Source organism: Heteronotia binoei, chromosome 1, assembly GCF_032191835.1.
Source record: "Heteronotia binoei isolate CCM8104 ecotype False Entrance Well chromosome 1, APGP_CSIRO_Hbin_v1, whole genome shotgun sequence".
Lineage (NCBI taxonomy): Eukaryota > Metazoa > Chordata > Lepidosauria > Squamata > Gekkonidae > Heteronotia > Heteronotia binoei.
In genome coordinates this window covers 11,404,900-11,420,980 of record NC_083223.1, presented here as the reverse complement: position 1 = coordinate 11,420,980, position 16,081 = coordinate 11,404,900, and the positions used below count along the sequence as shown (strand labels likewise).

The following is a 16,081-nucleotide window of genomic DNA, read 5'->3' as shown; positions in this document are numbered from 1 at the left end:
GAAGAAGAAGGAGGAGGGGGAGAAAGAGGAGGAGGATTTGTATCCCGTCCTCTACTCTGAATCTCAGGGTCTCAGAGCAGCTCACAATCTCCTTTACCTTTCTTCCCCACAACAGACACCCTGTGAGGTGGGTGGAGCTGAGAGAGCTCTCCCTGAAGCTGCCCTTTCAAGGACAGATCTGTGAGAGCTATGGCTGACCCAAGGCCATTCCAGCAGCTGCAAGAAAATGAAAAAGAAGATGATGATATTGGATTTATATCCCGCCCTATACACTGAATCTCAGAGTGGTCACAATCTCCTCTACCTCCCCCCTCTCCAACAACAGACACCCTGTGAGGTGGGTGGAGCTGAGAGAGGTCTCCCAGAAGCTGCCCTTTCAAGGACAGCTCTGTGAGAGCTATGACTGAAGTAAGGACATTCAAGCAGCAGCAAGCAGAGGAGTGGGGAATCAAACCAGGTTCTCCCAGATAAGAGACTGCATACTTAACCACTACACCAAACTGGCTCTATTGTTCCACTTTATCCGGATCCAACAAGAGACGACCAGAAGAACTGCTTGGCCACTGTATGAGACAAGATGGACCACTGGTCTGCTCTTGTAGGGCTCTTCTGATGTTCTTCTCAGGGAAAGGCCTCAGCCTCTCTGCCCTGTTGTTGGCCATCCAGAGGAACAGGTTGGACACTGTGTGAGACAGGATGCTGGACTAGATGGACCGCTGGTGTGATCCAGCAGGACTCTTCTGAAGTTCTTATCATCAGGTGAAGGCCTTGGCCTCTCTGACCTGTTGTTGGACCACTTGTCTGATTCCGTAGGCCTCGTCTTACGTTTGGTGAACAGAGTCCATTCCAAACTAGGAGTGGAAACCCTGCACTGATTCGGCAGTTTCTCAGAAATGGAGAGCTCGGGTGGTGCAGCTATTTCTTCCCCATTGATGGAGAAAGAACTTTACAAAATGACTTTATTTTTCAACGGTGGTACTTTTCCCTGGGTCTCTTGTTGGATCCGGATAAAGTGGAACAGTGTTGCTTTAGTCTGGGTGCGTATGAAATGGCAGCTTCCTCTTGCATAGTAGATAACATTGATCGTGGCATGTATATTCTGCTACTGGACAGAGTGAGGCAGAATGTAAATGAGAGCCTTCTTGGCTGCAGCGGTGCCAGACTCCTTAGCAATCGACCGCAAAGGCTGCAAAAGCTGCCCAACGGACTTTGCGTGTAATGAGACAGAAGCGTTAGGCTGTAGTAGCTAAGCAACTGAGGAAGAAATGCCCCCACAGATGCCGAAGTTGAGGAGTGTACAGTATGTGCAAATAGGCAGGGCTTATTAATACAAACCGGTTACGGGAAGTCTGATTAAACCGGACTTGCGATTATATACTGCAAAAGGTCATGGGAGGGAGGGCAAAGCGACACCGCAATTGTGCTGCCGCCTCCTCTTTGTAGATTTGTCTGAAAGATTTTCCTCATTGGCCTCGAAGCATGGCCAGCGGTGCCGTTGCACAAGGCCAAAACTGTCTTTTGATTTATCACTATGGCTTTCCAGCCGGTATTATATTCTGGGTAAGCATTAGTGTCTTGACCTTTGAGGTCAGAAGGAGTAATTCCTGCACATGCCTCCCCTTCCCCCGCACATAAGTTTCTTCAGTTGGCTCTGCATCTGGTCCCAAACATGCCTTATGCTCAACGCTCGAGTAGGGTTCCCAAGTCCAATTCAAGAAATATCTGGGGACTATGGGGGCGAAGCCAGGAGACTTTGGGGGTGGAGCCAGGAGACATTAGGGGTGGAGCCAAGATCAAGGCTGTGACAAGCATCATTGAACGCCAAAGGGAGTTCTGGCCATCGCATTGAAAGGGACGGCACACCTTTTCAATGCCTTCCTTCCATAGGAAATCATGAAGGATAGGGGCACCTTCTTTTGGGGCTCATAGAATTGGACCCCCTGGTCCAATCGTTTGGAAACTTGGGGGGTATTTTGGGGAGAGGCACTAGATGCTATACTGAAAATTTGGTGCCTCTACCCCAAAAAACAGCCCCCACAGAGCCCCAGATACCCGCGGATCAATTCTCCATGATTTTCTATGGGAATAAATCTCCCTAGGGAATAATAGAGTTCCCAGCAGACATTTCCCTCCCCTCCCCCCGCTTTCTGACGACCCTGAAGCGGGGGGAGGGCCTCCAAACCGGGGGATCCCCTGCCCCCACCTGGGGATTGGCAACCCTAAGCTCGAGTCTAGTGACACCTTTAAGACTGACAAGGCATAATTCTGAATTATCAGTTTTTGTTGGGGGATTGTGGAACTTTTTATTGAAACATTTCAGAGAGAGAGCTAAAAGGGAAAGAAAGAAAGGGAAAGAAAAAGAGATGAAACAGATCTCCAAAATTTCTAAGATTCAATCATTTCTCAGCAACAAGGCCCTATACAATCACTTATCGCTAAATCAAATATTAAAACAAGATCAGTCAGTTATATAACCAATACACCAACCAATCCTCTGTCTTTTCTACTATTTAACATTCTCCTCATTTCTCAGATCCACAAATTACGAATTCACTTTTTTTACCCCCTTTGCATGCAGAAAGTCAATAAAGGGTTTCCGATTAGCTGTAAAATTGGATGATGTCTTTTCTCTAATCTAAGAAGTCAGTTTAGCCATTTCTGCTAATTCCAGCATCTTTAGCCACGCGTCTTCTCCTGTGGGTAGTTTCATAGGTTGCCAGTTCTGTGCATAAAGTAACCTTGCTGCTGTTATCATATATGAAAAACAAATCTCCATGATTATTTTTGAGCTGTCTGTCCATCAAAGAAATCCGGGTTATCAGATTTCATGCCTTAAACTCATTAGGTACCAACAACAACAGATGGGCCAGATAGTGCTAATCTGTGACCTGAATTTGGCTTATAAACTGCCAGTTGTACCGTTTTATTTCTTCATCCGAGTTCCTACAGGTGATCTATGGAGAACTTTCAAGGCACGTCTTCACTGCCCATTTGTCTTTTTTGTTTTCTCCGGGTTGCCACGAGGCTCATATCTGTGACCGTGGACATGTGGTCAGCTACTTATCTTCCCTTCAGACAGAGGCTAAGAGAGAGGGAAGGGTACAGATGGAGAACAGGTTTGGTTTGGGTCACAGCTGTCCTTCTCAAAGTTAATTCACATTTGTTGGGAGCAAAGGACTCTTAACCTTAGACTCCAGAGGGGAACTATAGAGTGTCAGAGGGAGGAGCTGTGGCTCAGTGGTAGAGCATCTGCTTGACATGCAGGAGGCCCCAGGTTCAATCCCCGGCATCTCTTGTTAAAAGGTCGGTAGGAGGTAATGTTAGTTTACCTTTATTGGTATTGCAGATTTTAAAAAATCATTAAAATAGATAAAATGCAGCATAAAATGAGTCATAGGCGGCCAGAGGTGGAAGCGGCTGCCTGCGAGGAGAATGCACTGCCCGCGAGTCCATCGGGTAGGCTCTCCACACCGTGGAATAGCATGGCGGGGGTCGCCTCTGGGATGGAAGGGGGGGGGGAAGGTGGGCCCTCTCCAGACCCCCTGTCTCCTGCCCTGGCTGTGACTGTGCAATGTGAGTGGCAGGACCCATCCTATTCATGCTGGGTTTATGAACCTCTACATGTTGTCCTGCCTAGTCAGCTGAATGCTGCGCTCTGTGTTTTTATGTATTTTACTGTATAATTTATTAATGTATTTTAAACTGATTTATTGTTAGAGTTTTATGTTGTAAGCCGCCCTGAGCCCGCTTTGGTGGGGTAGGGCGGGATATAAATCGAAATAAACAAACAAACAAACAAACAAACATCCATTTAAAAATATCACAAATTTACAATATATTACTACGTATAATAGCAGCAGGATAGAAGAGCTTCACTGATCAGTTATATGTACTGAAGCAGCGCCATAGAATGGTTTTTAAATTGAAATAAGTAAATTATGGTTTTATATGTTTTATTGGATTGATTGTATGGTATAATGTTGTGAGCCGCCTTGAGTCCGCTTGCGGAGAGGGCGGGATATAAATTGAATGTAATAAAATAAATAAATAAATAAATAAATAAATAAATAAATAAATAAATAAATACTACCATCCATGTTGTTAAGCAACAACAACAACAACAAAAAACAATTTGTATGCATCAGGAAAACCCTAATAGTGGATAAAATTGGGAATAAGATATTTGGTCCAAGGAAAGGAAAGGTCCCCTGCGCAAGCACCAGTCGTTTCCGACTCTGGGGTGATGTTGCTTTCACGTTTTCACAGCGGACTTTTTTGCGGGGTGGTTTGCCATTGCCTTCCCCAGTCTTTTACACTCCCCCCCCCGCAAGCTGGGTACTCATTTTACCGACCTCAGAAGGATGGAAGGCTGAGTCAACCTTGGGCCAGCGACCTGAATTCAGCTTCCGCTGGAATCAAACTCAGGTCATGAGCAGAGTTCAGACCACGGTACTGCAGTACTGCTGCTTTACCACTCTGCACCACGGGGCCGCTTATTTGGTCCAAATCTTGATATAATGAGGGCATTCAAGCAACACGTGTAGTACTGTTTCAATATTTCCACTTGAACGAGGGCAAAATCTATTGGCAAAGGGTATACCCTGGAATCTTCCGGATAAGATTGATGAAGGTAGAATATTAAGCCTAGCATGAGGGGTGGGGGGGGGGGGACTCTGCAAAATGTTGGGGTCTGTAATTGATAAAATTAACCAGGAAGGAGTCCGACAGTGGAAAATATCTCGTGACTAATAGGAGAGCAAGTCTTATTGGCTGCATTGTATAAATGAGATAGTTCGAAGGAGGTAATGTGAAAGACCTCAGCCTGAGACCCTGGAGAGCTGCTGCCGGCCTGAGTCGGCAATACTGACTTCACTGGACCAAGGGTCTGATTTAGTAGAAGGCGGCTACATGTGTTCGGAGAGATCAGGACCCGTGCATCCTTTCATGGCTCCTCCCCAGTCAGCATTTACACATCTAGGGTGGCCAGACCATCCCGGTCACCCGGGAAAATCCCGGGCTGGCTATACTGGGACCATTAGAGGGACCTGTCGGTCACTTCCGGGTTCCTGTCCTGCATCTGGACCTGTGTTATTAGTGACAGGTTGCTTCGGCAGGCCGCTGCGCCGGCCCCCTGGGTCCCACAACGATGGGTCCGATGCCACAGGGACGGGCTCGAAACACTCTATAACCCCTCAAAAGAACAGCAGTCTAGCTCGCTTCCCCCGAGACCTGCCGCCATAAGCCTCAAGGGGGCTCATTTTGCGGCATCTCCCGGCGGGAGGGTGGCACCCGCACGGGACACATATCAAATGAAAGAGGGGGTGCAGGGCTATCAGAAACAGCCAGCGGAGGGAGTCGGGAGACCACCCCACTGGGGGATCCACACCCTGAAAGTGATGAAGGTGGCGCAGATAGAGCCAACAGAGCAAACAGGACAAAATAAATAGGCTGCATTATGCAGCACAGTCTCACTGGAATCTCACTGGAATCTCACTGGCTTCTCAGCGTGGAACCCGTTCTCTCTAGTCTTCTCACTTTGAAAAAAGTAAAAAAAGAGTTTTATTTAACTTTATTTCCCCCTTTCCCTCTCTATAAATAATCTTGGTGTTTCCGGCGGTGATATTTGGGGGATTTTTGGGGACGTCACAGGAAGTGCTGTGAAGTCACTTCCTGTTTCCGGCAGTGGCATTTGGGGGAAATGATGTCACAGGAAGTGATGTCACTTCCTGCTTCCGGCAGGTGGCGCGGGGGGAAATGATGTCACAGGAAGTGATGTCACTTCCTGTTTCCGGCGGCGGCATCACATCACCGGAAGTGACGTCACTTCCTGTTTCCGGCAGGTGGCGCGGGGGAAATGATGTCACAGGAAGTCACACACATTCCTTCCCCCCTCAAGGTGTCCCTGGCTGGCCTGCAGAAATTATGGCCACCCTACATGTCACTATCCAGAGCTGTCATTGGCCGGGAGCTTATAATGTCATTGCCCGGGAGCTTGTAATGTCATTGGCTGGGAGCTTATAATGTCTTTGGCTGGGAGCTTGTAATGTCATTGGCCGGGAGCTTATAATGTCTTTGGCAGGGAGCTTGTAGAGCTTAGTCTTATAGTGTGCGGGTCCCTTTAGAAATTCGACATGTCTCTTCATTGCATTCTACCCTTTCTTTGTGCTAGTTTAGAACGTTGTCTCGACTCTACCCTGTCTAGAATGGACTTTCTTACAATAAAGGAGTCTTACTCATTCGCTAAAGCACAGAAGGCTCCATGTGGCCTTATTTCCTCGAGCAGGTGGCTTAAAGCCTGCTCCGCTGTGCACATTTGCCTGGAGCACTCTGCTACCCCTTTTCTTTCAGCACTTACCCTTCAGCACACAGCTGGTTGCCCGCTTTCAGTCTGGTGCTTTCGGCTATGCTGAAGTTTCTCACCAAGCACCCCATCGCAGACTTGAATTAAGCAGTGAATTAAGTGGTTTGGGCCAGGTTGGGTTTTTGCCCCAGCAAGCCTTCTGATGGGCCATTGAATATGTGATTGGCTGTGTAGATTTCTAAAAGCATTGATTTGCTGGCAGCCACCACCACCACAGTGCAAGGATCTCTTACGTATGACTGAAGGTAAGCTGTGGCAGCCATTTTGTAGCTGCCTTTGCCTCCTGTGGCAGCCATTTTGTGCCCTTCATGCTCTGTCAGAATTCCAAAGGTGCTCACAGGCTCAACAAAGTTGGGGACCCCTGCCCTACAGGATAGCTAAAAGTCAGCTGCAACTTCCTGGCCCCCTCCACCCCCATCCCCACACCAACTCATGGCATGTATCCATAAAGTACTGTTCAGACTGTCATTTAGGGTTGCCAGGTTCAATTGTAATGCTGGTGGAGGGATAGGGGGTGGGAATTCCAGCAGCGGGCAGGGACATTATGTGATGTGCGTATGTCACCTGAAACTGACAAAGGCACACCGGTGACATTGGGAGCGACACTCTATTTTGGGGCAAAACTCTACAGTAAAATCGGCCTCAAACTGTAGAGCTGTGCCCCCAAACGAGAGCGTCATCCCTCCAATGTTGCCAACGTGCCTGAGTCACTTCTAGGTGATGTCAGCATGCTGTGCACGACACTGCTGTTGGGGGGAGGGATAGGGGGAAATTCCTCCCGCCAACTGGCTTGCCACTGGCAGGCAGGAGCCCGCATAAGGTGCAATGCTCTAAAAATAGTTCTCCAACACTATTTCTGTTGCCTTCAGCGATCTGAATTTCCAATGGATAAATGAGGCAGAAAAGTCTCCAAAATTATTTCATACCGGCACTTCACTCTAGAATGGCTCAAGGCCCTTGTGAGTTGTTGCAGAGCCATTCAGAGCAATTGTACCTTTTGTAAGAATGTGACTTGTGGAGCACTCAGTGTGTGAAGAGAAATTGAAGCCAGTATGGTGTAGTGGTTAAGTGCGCGGACGCTTATCTGGGAGAACCGGGTTTGATTCCCCACTCCTCCACTTGCACCTGCTGGAATGGCCTTGGGTCAGCCAGAGCTCTGGCAGAAGTTGTCCTTGAAAGGGCAACTGCTTTGAGAGCCCTTTCAGCCCCACCCACCGAACAGAGTGTCTGTTGTGGGGGAAGGAGATAAAGGAGATTGTGAGTCGCCCTGAGAATCTGTCCTTGAAAGGGCAGCTGCTGTGAGAGCCCTCTCAGTCCCACTCACCTCAAAGACTGTCTGTTGTTCGGGAAGGAGATAAAGGAGATTGTGAGCCGCCCTGAGACTCTGTCCTTGAAAGGGCAGCTGCTGTGAGAGCCCTCTCCAGCCCCACCCATCTCACAGGGTATCTGTTGTGGGGGAGGAAGGGAAAGGAGATTATGAGCCGCTCTGAGACTCTTCGGAGTGGAGGGCGGGATATAAATCCAATATCTTCATCTACCTCACAGGGTATCTGTTGTAGGGGAGGAAGGTAAAGGAGATTGTGAGCCGCTCTGAGACTCTTCGGAGTGGAGGGCGGGATATAAATCCAATATCTTCATCTACCTCACAGGGTGTCTGTTGTGGGGGAGGAAGGTAAAGGAGATTGTGAGCCGCTCTGAGACTCTTCGGAGTGGAGGGCGGGATATAAATCCAATATCTTCATCTACCTCACAGGGTGTCTGTTGTGGGGGAGGAAGGTAAAGGAGATTGTGAGCCGCTCTGAGACTCTTCGGAGTGGAGGGCGGGATATAAATCCAATATCTTCATCTACCTCACAGGGTATCTGTTGTAGGGGAGGAAGGTAAAGGAGATTGTGAGCTGCTCTGAGACTCTTCGGAGTGGAGGGCGGGATATAAATCCAATATCTTCTTCTTCTTCTTCTTGAAGCAGGAGTCACCAAGTCGACTCCCTGCATGTCAGGACTCCTTTGTTGGAATTGTATTGCTTGGGAATTGTATATTTAAGTTTGCAATACTGATGAATATATACTTAGTTATTCGGCCACTACAACCATTTTGGTTGTTTTGGTTGCGGAATAATATCACGCAGAAGTGGTGAAACGGGACCAGGAACCCAGAGAACTCAAACCTCAAGCCTGAACTCTCCAGAGAAGTTAAAACGACTAAACTGAGGTGATCACGTTGTGAGGGAAGAGTCACTGGAAAAAGACAGCAATATTGGAAAAGTGGAAGACCCAGCATGAGACGGATGGACTCAAATCAAGGAACCCTGGACCTTCATTTTGCAAGACTCAAGCAAGGCTGTTAATGAGAGGTTCTTCTAAAGGTCATTAATTCATAGGATCGCCACTTTTCCTAGCATTACCGTCTTTTCCAGTGAGAGCCCGTTTGGTGAAGTGGTTAAGAGCGTGGAATCTTATCTGGGAGAACCAGGTTATATTCCCCACTCCTCCACTTGCAGCTGCTGGAATGGCCTTTGGTCAGCCGTAGCTCTCCCAGAGGTTGTCTTTGAAAGGACAGCTGCTGTGAGAGCCCTTTCAGCCCCACCTAACTCACAGGGTGGCTGTTATGGGGAAAGGAAGGGAAAGGAGATTGTGGCTGCTCTGAGTCTCTGATTCAGAGAGAAGGGCGGCGTATAAAACTGCAGTCGTCTTCTAAATCAGAAGCGACTTGACTGAGACACACTCAAACCTCAGAATGGTCGATATCTGGATGGCCATGTAGATACCATAAGTGCTTGGGCCCAGGATTTGGCATCTCTCTGTTCTTCATCTTTAGCACCCCAATGGACATTACAGGTATAATTCAGTGGTGGTTTCCCAAGTTTTCCTCGCTGGCTACTGTTGAAAATTCCCACAGTTTAATTAGATGTTTTCGTTTTCAACTCTTTGAATGGTGCAGGGAGTCGGATGATCCTGCTAATTAAGCAGGTTAGGGCAGAAAGTTTTTATACAGTAAAATCTCAACAAGAAGGGTAAAGAGTTAAAAGGTCGATACATACGCGCACGCACTGAGGGTTTTGACAGCCACGATCAGAAGGAGCTATTGAATCTGCATTCCCCGGATGTGCGTGCTTAAAAGTTTAAGAGAACTTATCCATACAGCTTAATTCTTTTTGCCACACAGAATATTTGGAATGCGGTGCAATTAACCTGCCTTAGCACCGACGCGTTTATCTGTCATAGTAGAAGATGATATTGGATTTATATCCCATCCTATACTCTGAATCTCAGAGTGGTCACAATCTCCTTCACCTCCCCCCCACACACCACCTGTGAGGTAGGTGGGGCTAAGACAGCTCTGATGGAAGCTGCCCTTTCAAGGACAGCTCTGCGAGAGCCATGGCTAACCCAAAGCCATTCCAGCAGGTGCAAGTGGAGGAGTGGGGAATCAAACCCAGTTCTCCCGCATAAGAGCTATGGCTGACCCAAGGCCATTCCAGCAGCTGCAAGTGGAGGAGTGGGGAATCAAACCCGGTTCTCCCAGATAAGAGAGCTATGGCTGACCCAAGGCCATTCCAGCAGCTGCAAGTGGAGGAGTGGGGAATCAAACCCGGTTCTCCTGCATAAGAGCTATGGCTGACCCAAGGCCATTCCAGCAGCTGCAAATGGAGGAGTGGGGAATCAAACCCGGTTCTCCCGCATAAGAGCTATGGCTGACCCAAGGCCATTCCAGCAGCTGCAAGTGGAGGAGTGGGGGAATCAAACCCGGTCCTCCCAGATAAGAGTCCACGCACTAAACCACTACACCAAACTGGCTCTCATAATGTGAGCTCCAAAGGAGGCTTTGGGGGCCAAAAGGTGTTTGGTCCTGTTTTAATGTAGTTCAGGGTCATCTTCCTAAAGATGCCGAATTGTTGGTCCTATTTTATTGGTCCTGTTTTATTGGTTCACGGCTCTTAATTCAGAGCTATTCTACTGCATCATGTTATATAGGTTTAGGAGTTCTTAATTCAAACATTCACTACTTCAAGGGTGGAATGTGCCTGTGTTGTTGTTTTCTTAAATAGAGTTCCAGCGCGCTTTGTAATAATAGATATATTTTTATTTAATTTATTTCTCATAATTTTCTCTCCCTTCTTTGGGTACCCAACTTTAAGGAGTCCTAGTTACCAAGAGGTTTTCGTGGATGTCCTGTATTTTCAAGTCAAAGCATCTTTGTACCCAAACTCGACTTGCTTCTCTAGTCCTCCTGCTTTCATATTGCTCTTAGTTTATCGTTCTGCTAAGGAGAACGCATTGTATACCGAGCTGTCCTTCCACATTCCCAAGCATTTGAGCACAAAACCCCCCCATGTCTGAGCATTCATTTGTGATGCGCATGCTATTCCAGCAGGCTAAGGTGGGAATGAAAGAAGAGACATCTGGAGATTGATGGGAATTAAATGAGCAGAAACAAGAGAACTGTGACTGAAGGGGGAGGAGGAGATGAAAAAGAAACCAGAGAAAGACAAAACAAGTGTTAGTCGAGGAGATGAAAGATGAGATCCAGCAGTTTAGGGTGCATCTGCTCGTCTTCTTGATGGGTGTGGGGATATGAAAACACCAGGGCTCTTTAGCTGTAGGCAGAATCCCCGGCATGTGTTAGATCTCTTTTGTTCAAATGATGTTTTGATTAAGCGTCAGCTGTCTCTAAAAGATCATCTTGAAGTGATCCTCAGAGCTCTATGGCTCTGGCATATCTCAGGTGGAAGGACCAAGCCGGCTTTGGTGTAGTGGTTAAGTGCGCGGACTCTTATCTGGGAGAACTGGGTTTGATTCCCCACTCCTCCACTTGCACCTGCTGGAATGGCCTTGGGTCAGCCATAGCTCTGGCAGAGGTTGTCCTTGAAAGGGCAGCTGCTGGGAGAGCCCTCTCAGTCCCACCCACCTCACAGGGGAGGAGAAGACATAGGAGATTGTAAGCTGCTCTGAGCCTCTGATTCAGGGAGAAGGTCAGGGTATAAATCTGCAATTCTTCTTCTTCTTCTTGGGTAGAAGAGATAAAATTGCTGGACAACTATATACAATGCAATAAAGTTTATTCCACTGAACTACTGAGTTTCATTAGATGGATAGTCACAGAGGACTTGTATGAATTTCAAGCAAATGTCCACAGAACGGCTATCCCCATTCCCTGCTTGACAAACACCCTAGACCAGGGGTGTCAAACATGTGGCCTAGGGGCCAGATCAGGCCCCCAGAGGGCTCTTATCAGGCCCTTGAGCAACTGACTGTCATCTGCTTCCTTCTCCCTCTCTCTTGCTTCCTTCTGCATCTCAGCTTGTTATGCAAGGCTTGCTCAATCGCACAATCTGTTAGTAATCCCCGGGCCGAAGGAGGCCCGATTAAAATCAACCAGAGACGGGGCCTTCTCAATTGTAGCCCCCTGCTGGTGGAACCAGCTGCCAGATGAAGTGAGGGCCTTGTGGAACCTTGTGCAGTTCCGCAGGGCCTAAATGACTGTCCTCTTCCAGCTGGCATTTAATTGACACGGAATCGGTATTTAAGAGAAGTGGAAGAAGACCGTCGCCGCTGGAATAGCACCAATTCAATATTCTGTTTTAACTGTTTTAACCATTGAATATCTGTTTTATTACCGAATGTGTTATTTTAATGCTTTTAAATTTTAATTGTCTTTGGGATTTTATGTTGTAAGCCACCCTGAGCCTACTTTGGCAGGGAGGGAGGGCTATAAATCAAATCAATCAACCAATCAATAAAAAACAAGAGCTACAGAGCAAAACCTCAATTTTCTCCATTGGCTGAGGCTCCTCCCCCTCCTGGTTCCCCCGGCGAGGGAGGGAAACAGCCAGAGGTCCCTTTGCCCAGTTCCTTGGATCCCATGGGAGAGATAGAAAGAAAGCACCTTCAAGACCAACAAGTGCTAATGTTTTAAGCATGTTCTAAGGTTGTTGTTTTTTTAATCTTTAGTCATGTTTGAAGGGGACTTTAAAAATGACCTAAACTTAATTAGGTACACACATGGCTCAACCTGACATGGCTCAGCGTGGCCCGACAAGGTCTCATTTAGGTCAGATCCGGCCCTCGTAACAAATGAGTTCGACACCCCTGCTCAAGAAACACATATTTACACCCAATAATATGGCAATCGCCAGCTGGACTGGCCACTGTGGACCACATGAACTGTTTGATTCCATAGTGCAGGAGGGGGCAACGGTAGTGTCAGTAGAGCATGTGCAGAGTGCAGGGAGCGGCGAAGAATCACCGGGTCGTCGTGAGTAAAAATATGAGCCACACACCGACACCTTGTGTTAAATAGTGTATTATACAACTATATACAAAGGCATTCACAGAGGTGGTGTAGTGGAGCAAATATACAGCTCTGTGGATCAAAGTGCTTTGCCAGTAAATCATGGAATTAAGAGAGAGAGTTCGTCTGGCACTATTCAGCATATATACATTTGGTCAGCCAATCACATCAGTCCATGAAAGGTGCTGACTCACAGCAGGTGCTTTCCAGGCACAATCCAGCTCCGACCGGTTTTCTGCCAAGGTTGCATCGGCCTGACCTGTCAAGCTGTCAGGATAGATGCTCCAGCTCTAATCATGCTTTGCACTATGGACTTTATACCAACAGGTAGCTCTCCAGATGTGTTTTTTTGCCTACAACTCCCATCAGCCCCAGCCATTGACCACGCTGGCTGGGGCTGATGGGAGTTGTAGGCAAAAAAAACATCTGGAGAGCTACCGTTGGCCACCCCCGCCATAGTGATTTCACCGTGACCTAGATAGCCCAGAATAGCCCACTTGTCAGATCTCGGAAGCTAAGCAGAGTCAGCCCTGACAGTATTTGAATGGGAAACCACCACGGAAGTCCAGGGTCATGACATGGAGACAGACAATGTCAAACCACCTCTGGACATCTCTTGCCTTGAAAGCACCATGGGGTCACCGTATGTTGGCTGTAAAAAAATTAGCCAACTTAAGGAAAGAGCTCACAACACATCTGGATCTTGCCATGGTGGCTTCCGTATGGGGACTGCTCCCTCTTGAACACTTAATTACCACTGTGAACATCTAGGAATTTGTAGACGTGGCGGGTGGAATTAATGTGGCATTCACTGCTTCAGGAAGGGGTGGCGGCTACGAGCGTAGACAGCTTTCAAGAGGGGATTGGATAAGCATATGGAGCAGAGGTCATTCAGTGGCTCTTAGCCACAAGATACAGAAGGAACACTTCTAACTGGGTCAGTGATGCTCTGTATCCTTAGTGGTTGGGGAGCAAGTGTAGGAGAGTTTCCGGAGTTCCAGCCCCACTGGTGGGTCCTCCTTGTGGCCCCTTGGTTTTGGACTGATCCATAGGCCTGATCCAACATGGCTTCTCTTATTTTCTTTAGGTGCACCACGTGAGCAGATTCTGTGCAGCATTCTTTCTGCTACAGTAAACCTTTAAAAAAAAATGGTAGTGGATATAATGTTATGTGTAATATTGCTATAGAGATGTGCCTACTGTAGATTCTTTTCTTCTTTTTTTTTTAAAGAAAAGCCAGCAAAAAGTCCACTGGAGGCAAGGAGAAATGGAACTGGATGTAGGCAGGGATATTAGCCACAGCGTATTGTTGGAACTCTCTTTCTGGGGCAGTGATGCTCTGTATTCTTGGCGCTTGGCGGTGGGAGGGCTTCTAGCCCCACTAGTGGACCTCCTGATGGCACTTGGGGGTTTTTGGCCACTGTGTGACACAGAGTGTTGTATGATGGGCCATTGGCCTGATCCAACGTGGCTTCTCTTATGTTCTTATGTGACACAGAGTGTTGGACTGGATGGGCCATTGGCCTGATCCAACATGGCTTCTCTTATCTTCTTATGTGACACAGAGTGTTGGACTGGATGGGCCATTGGCCTGATCCAACATGGCTCCTCTTATGTGTGACACAGGGTGTTGAACGATGGGCCATTGGCCTGATCCAACATGGCTCCTCTTATGTGTGACACAGAGTGTTGGACGATGGGCCATTGGCCTGATCCAACATGGCTTCTCTTATGTGAGACACAGAGTGTTGGACGATGGGCCATTGGCCTGATCCAACATGGCTTCTCTTATGTTCTTATGTTCAGGGATGTATGGAAATCCATACCTTCCAGTCCACGTAGACACTAAAGTTCCCAGAAAGTTTGTACCAAAGGAGATTTGGGGAAATAGGCAGTGAAATCAGGGGCAATATGGAAGCGGGATGACTGTGTAACCATGTCATGCAGAAATTTAACCCCCCTCCCCAAAGTGGCAGTTGTGGGGGAGATGTGGAAGTTAGTGGAAGTTGGCCCCATGTAGAAGTTAGCCACAACTAGTGCCCCCATCTGGTGCCCAGGTACCATTTAGCTTGACGCATTTATTCCTTCAACAATTCTTTACTTTCTATTAGGGTTGCCAAGTCCAATTCAAGAAATATCTGGGGACTTTGGGGGTGGAGCCAGGAGACTTTGGGGGTGGAGCCAAGATCAAGGCTGTGACAAGCATAATTGAACTCCAAAGGGAGTTCTGGCCATCACATTTAAAGGGACGGCACACCTTTTCAATTCCTTCCTTCCACAGGAAATAATGAAGGATAGAGGCACCTTCTTTTGGGGATCATAGAATTGGACCCCCTGGTCCAATCTTTTTGAAACTTGGGGGTACTTTGGGGAGAGACACTTGATGCTATACTGAAAATTTGGTGCCTCTACCCCAAAAAACAGCCCCCCAGAGCCCCAGATACCCACAGATCAATTCTCCATGATTTTCTATGGGAATAAATCTCCATAGGGAATAACAGAGTTCCCAGCAGACATTTCTCTCCCCTCCCCTCGCTTTCTGACGACCCTGAAGCAGGGGGTGGGCGTCCAAACCGGCGGATCCCCTGCTCCCACCTGGGGATTGGCAACTCTACTTTCTATGTTCACCAATATTACCTCGACTAACCAATAGTAAAAAGTAGGGAAGGCAATATCATTTTCATTGCATATGTTATTTTCACAATGTTTCACATTAACACATGAGGAGCAGGAGATGAAAGAGCTTTCTTAACACAGCTCTGTCAATTATACCTGTTTGGGCAACAGGGTCTTGGCAGTGAGGCTGCTGTAGCTCTCTGCCATGTTTATACCATTTATTTGAACAGATGTTTGCAAAGTAATAAGAACGAGCGTTAACAAGGCGGCGCGTTCGGCAAAAGCAAAACAGTGAGGAGCATTGCATTGTGCCAGGGAGATGTTTTCACAGGCCGATAAACATACGGAAATCAGAAACAAAATTGTCACCCCTCCCTATACTTAAGCAGCACCCCAAAACACACATGGCTCATTAGTAAATGTATTAATATTACAAACGCGGCATGCACCAGGAAAGTGAATAGAAAAAGAGGGCATGGGGAAGCAACCATAAAAGGAGCAAAAAGGGAAATACTCTTATTTAGTTGAGAAGGTATTTATGGTCTGCATTTCAAAAGCTTATTAGGCCAGGCCCTCGTATTTTCCTCCTACACAGTAAAAGGCTACGGATATTTTATTGAAGTGTCAGGAGACATATTGTTTCTATCTACTTTCATCTGACAGGAAATATTTGCTATAATACGAGAGTCTTTCCCAACCCCTGTTGACTAAGTGGCTATTTAAGGTTTAGTCACCGTTGTTGTTATCGAGTTTCTTCTAAGCCAAAGTATTTTCATTCTGAATATTAAGACTTTCCCCTCTTCCTCCATTGAA

General features: G+C 47.3%; 1 protein-coding gene and 1 non-coding gene across 2 annotated transcripts in view; both read left to right on the top strand.

Annotated features, from left to right (window-relative positions):
• The window catches only part of MACROD2 (mono-ADP ribosylhydrolase 2), a 1,708,848-nt gene that overhangs the window by 1,463,421 nt on the left and 229,346 nt on the right, over window positions 1-16,081 (top strand). The gene's annotated exons all lie outside the window — the stretch shown is intronic.
• On the top strand, window positions 3,224-3,295 carry TRNAV-GAC (transfer RNA valine (anticodon GAC)). The gene has a single exon. It is a non-coding gene; the product is annotated as a tRNA-Val (tRNA).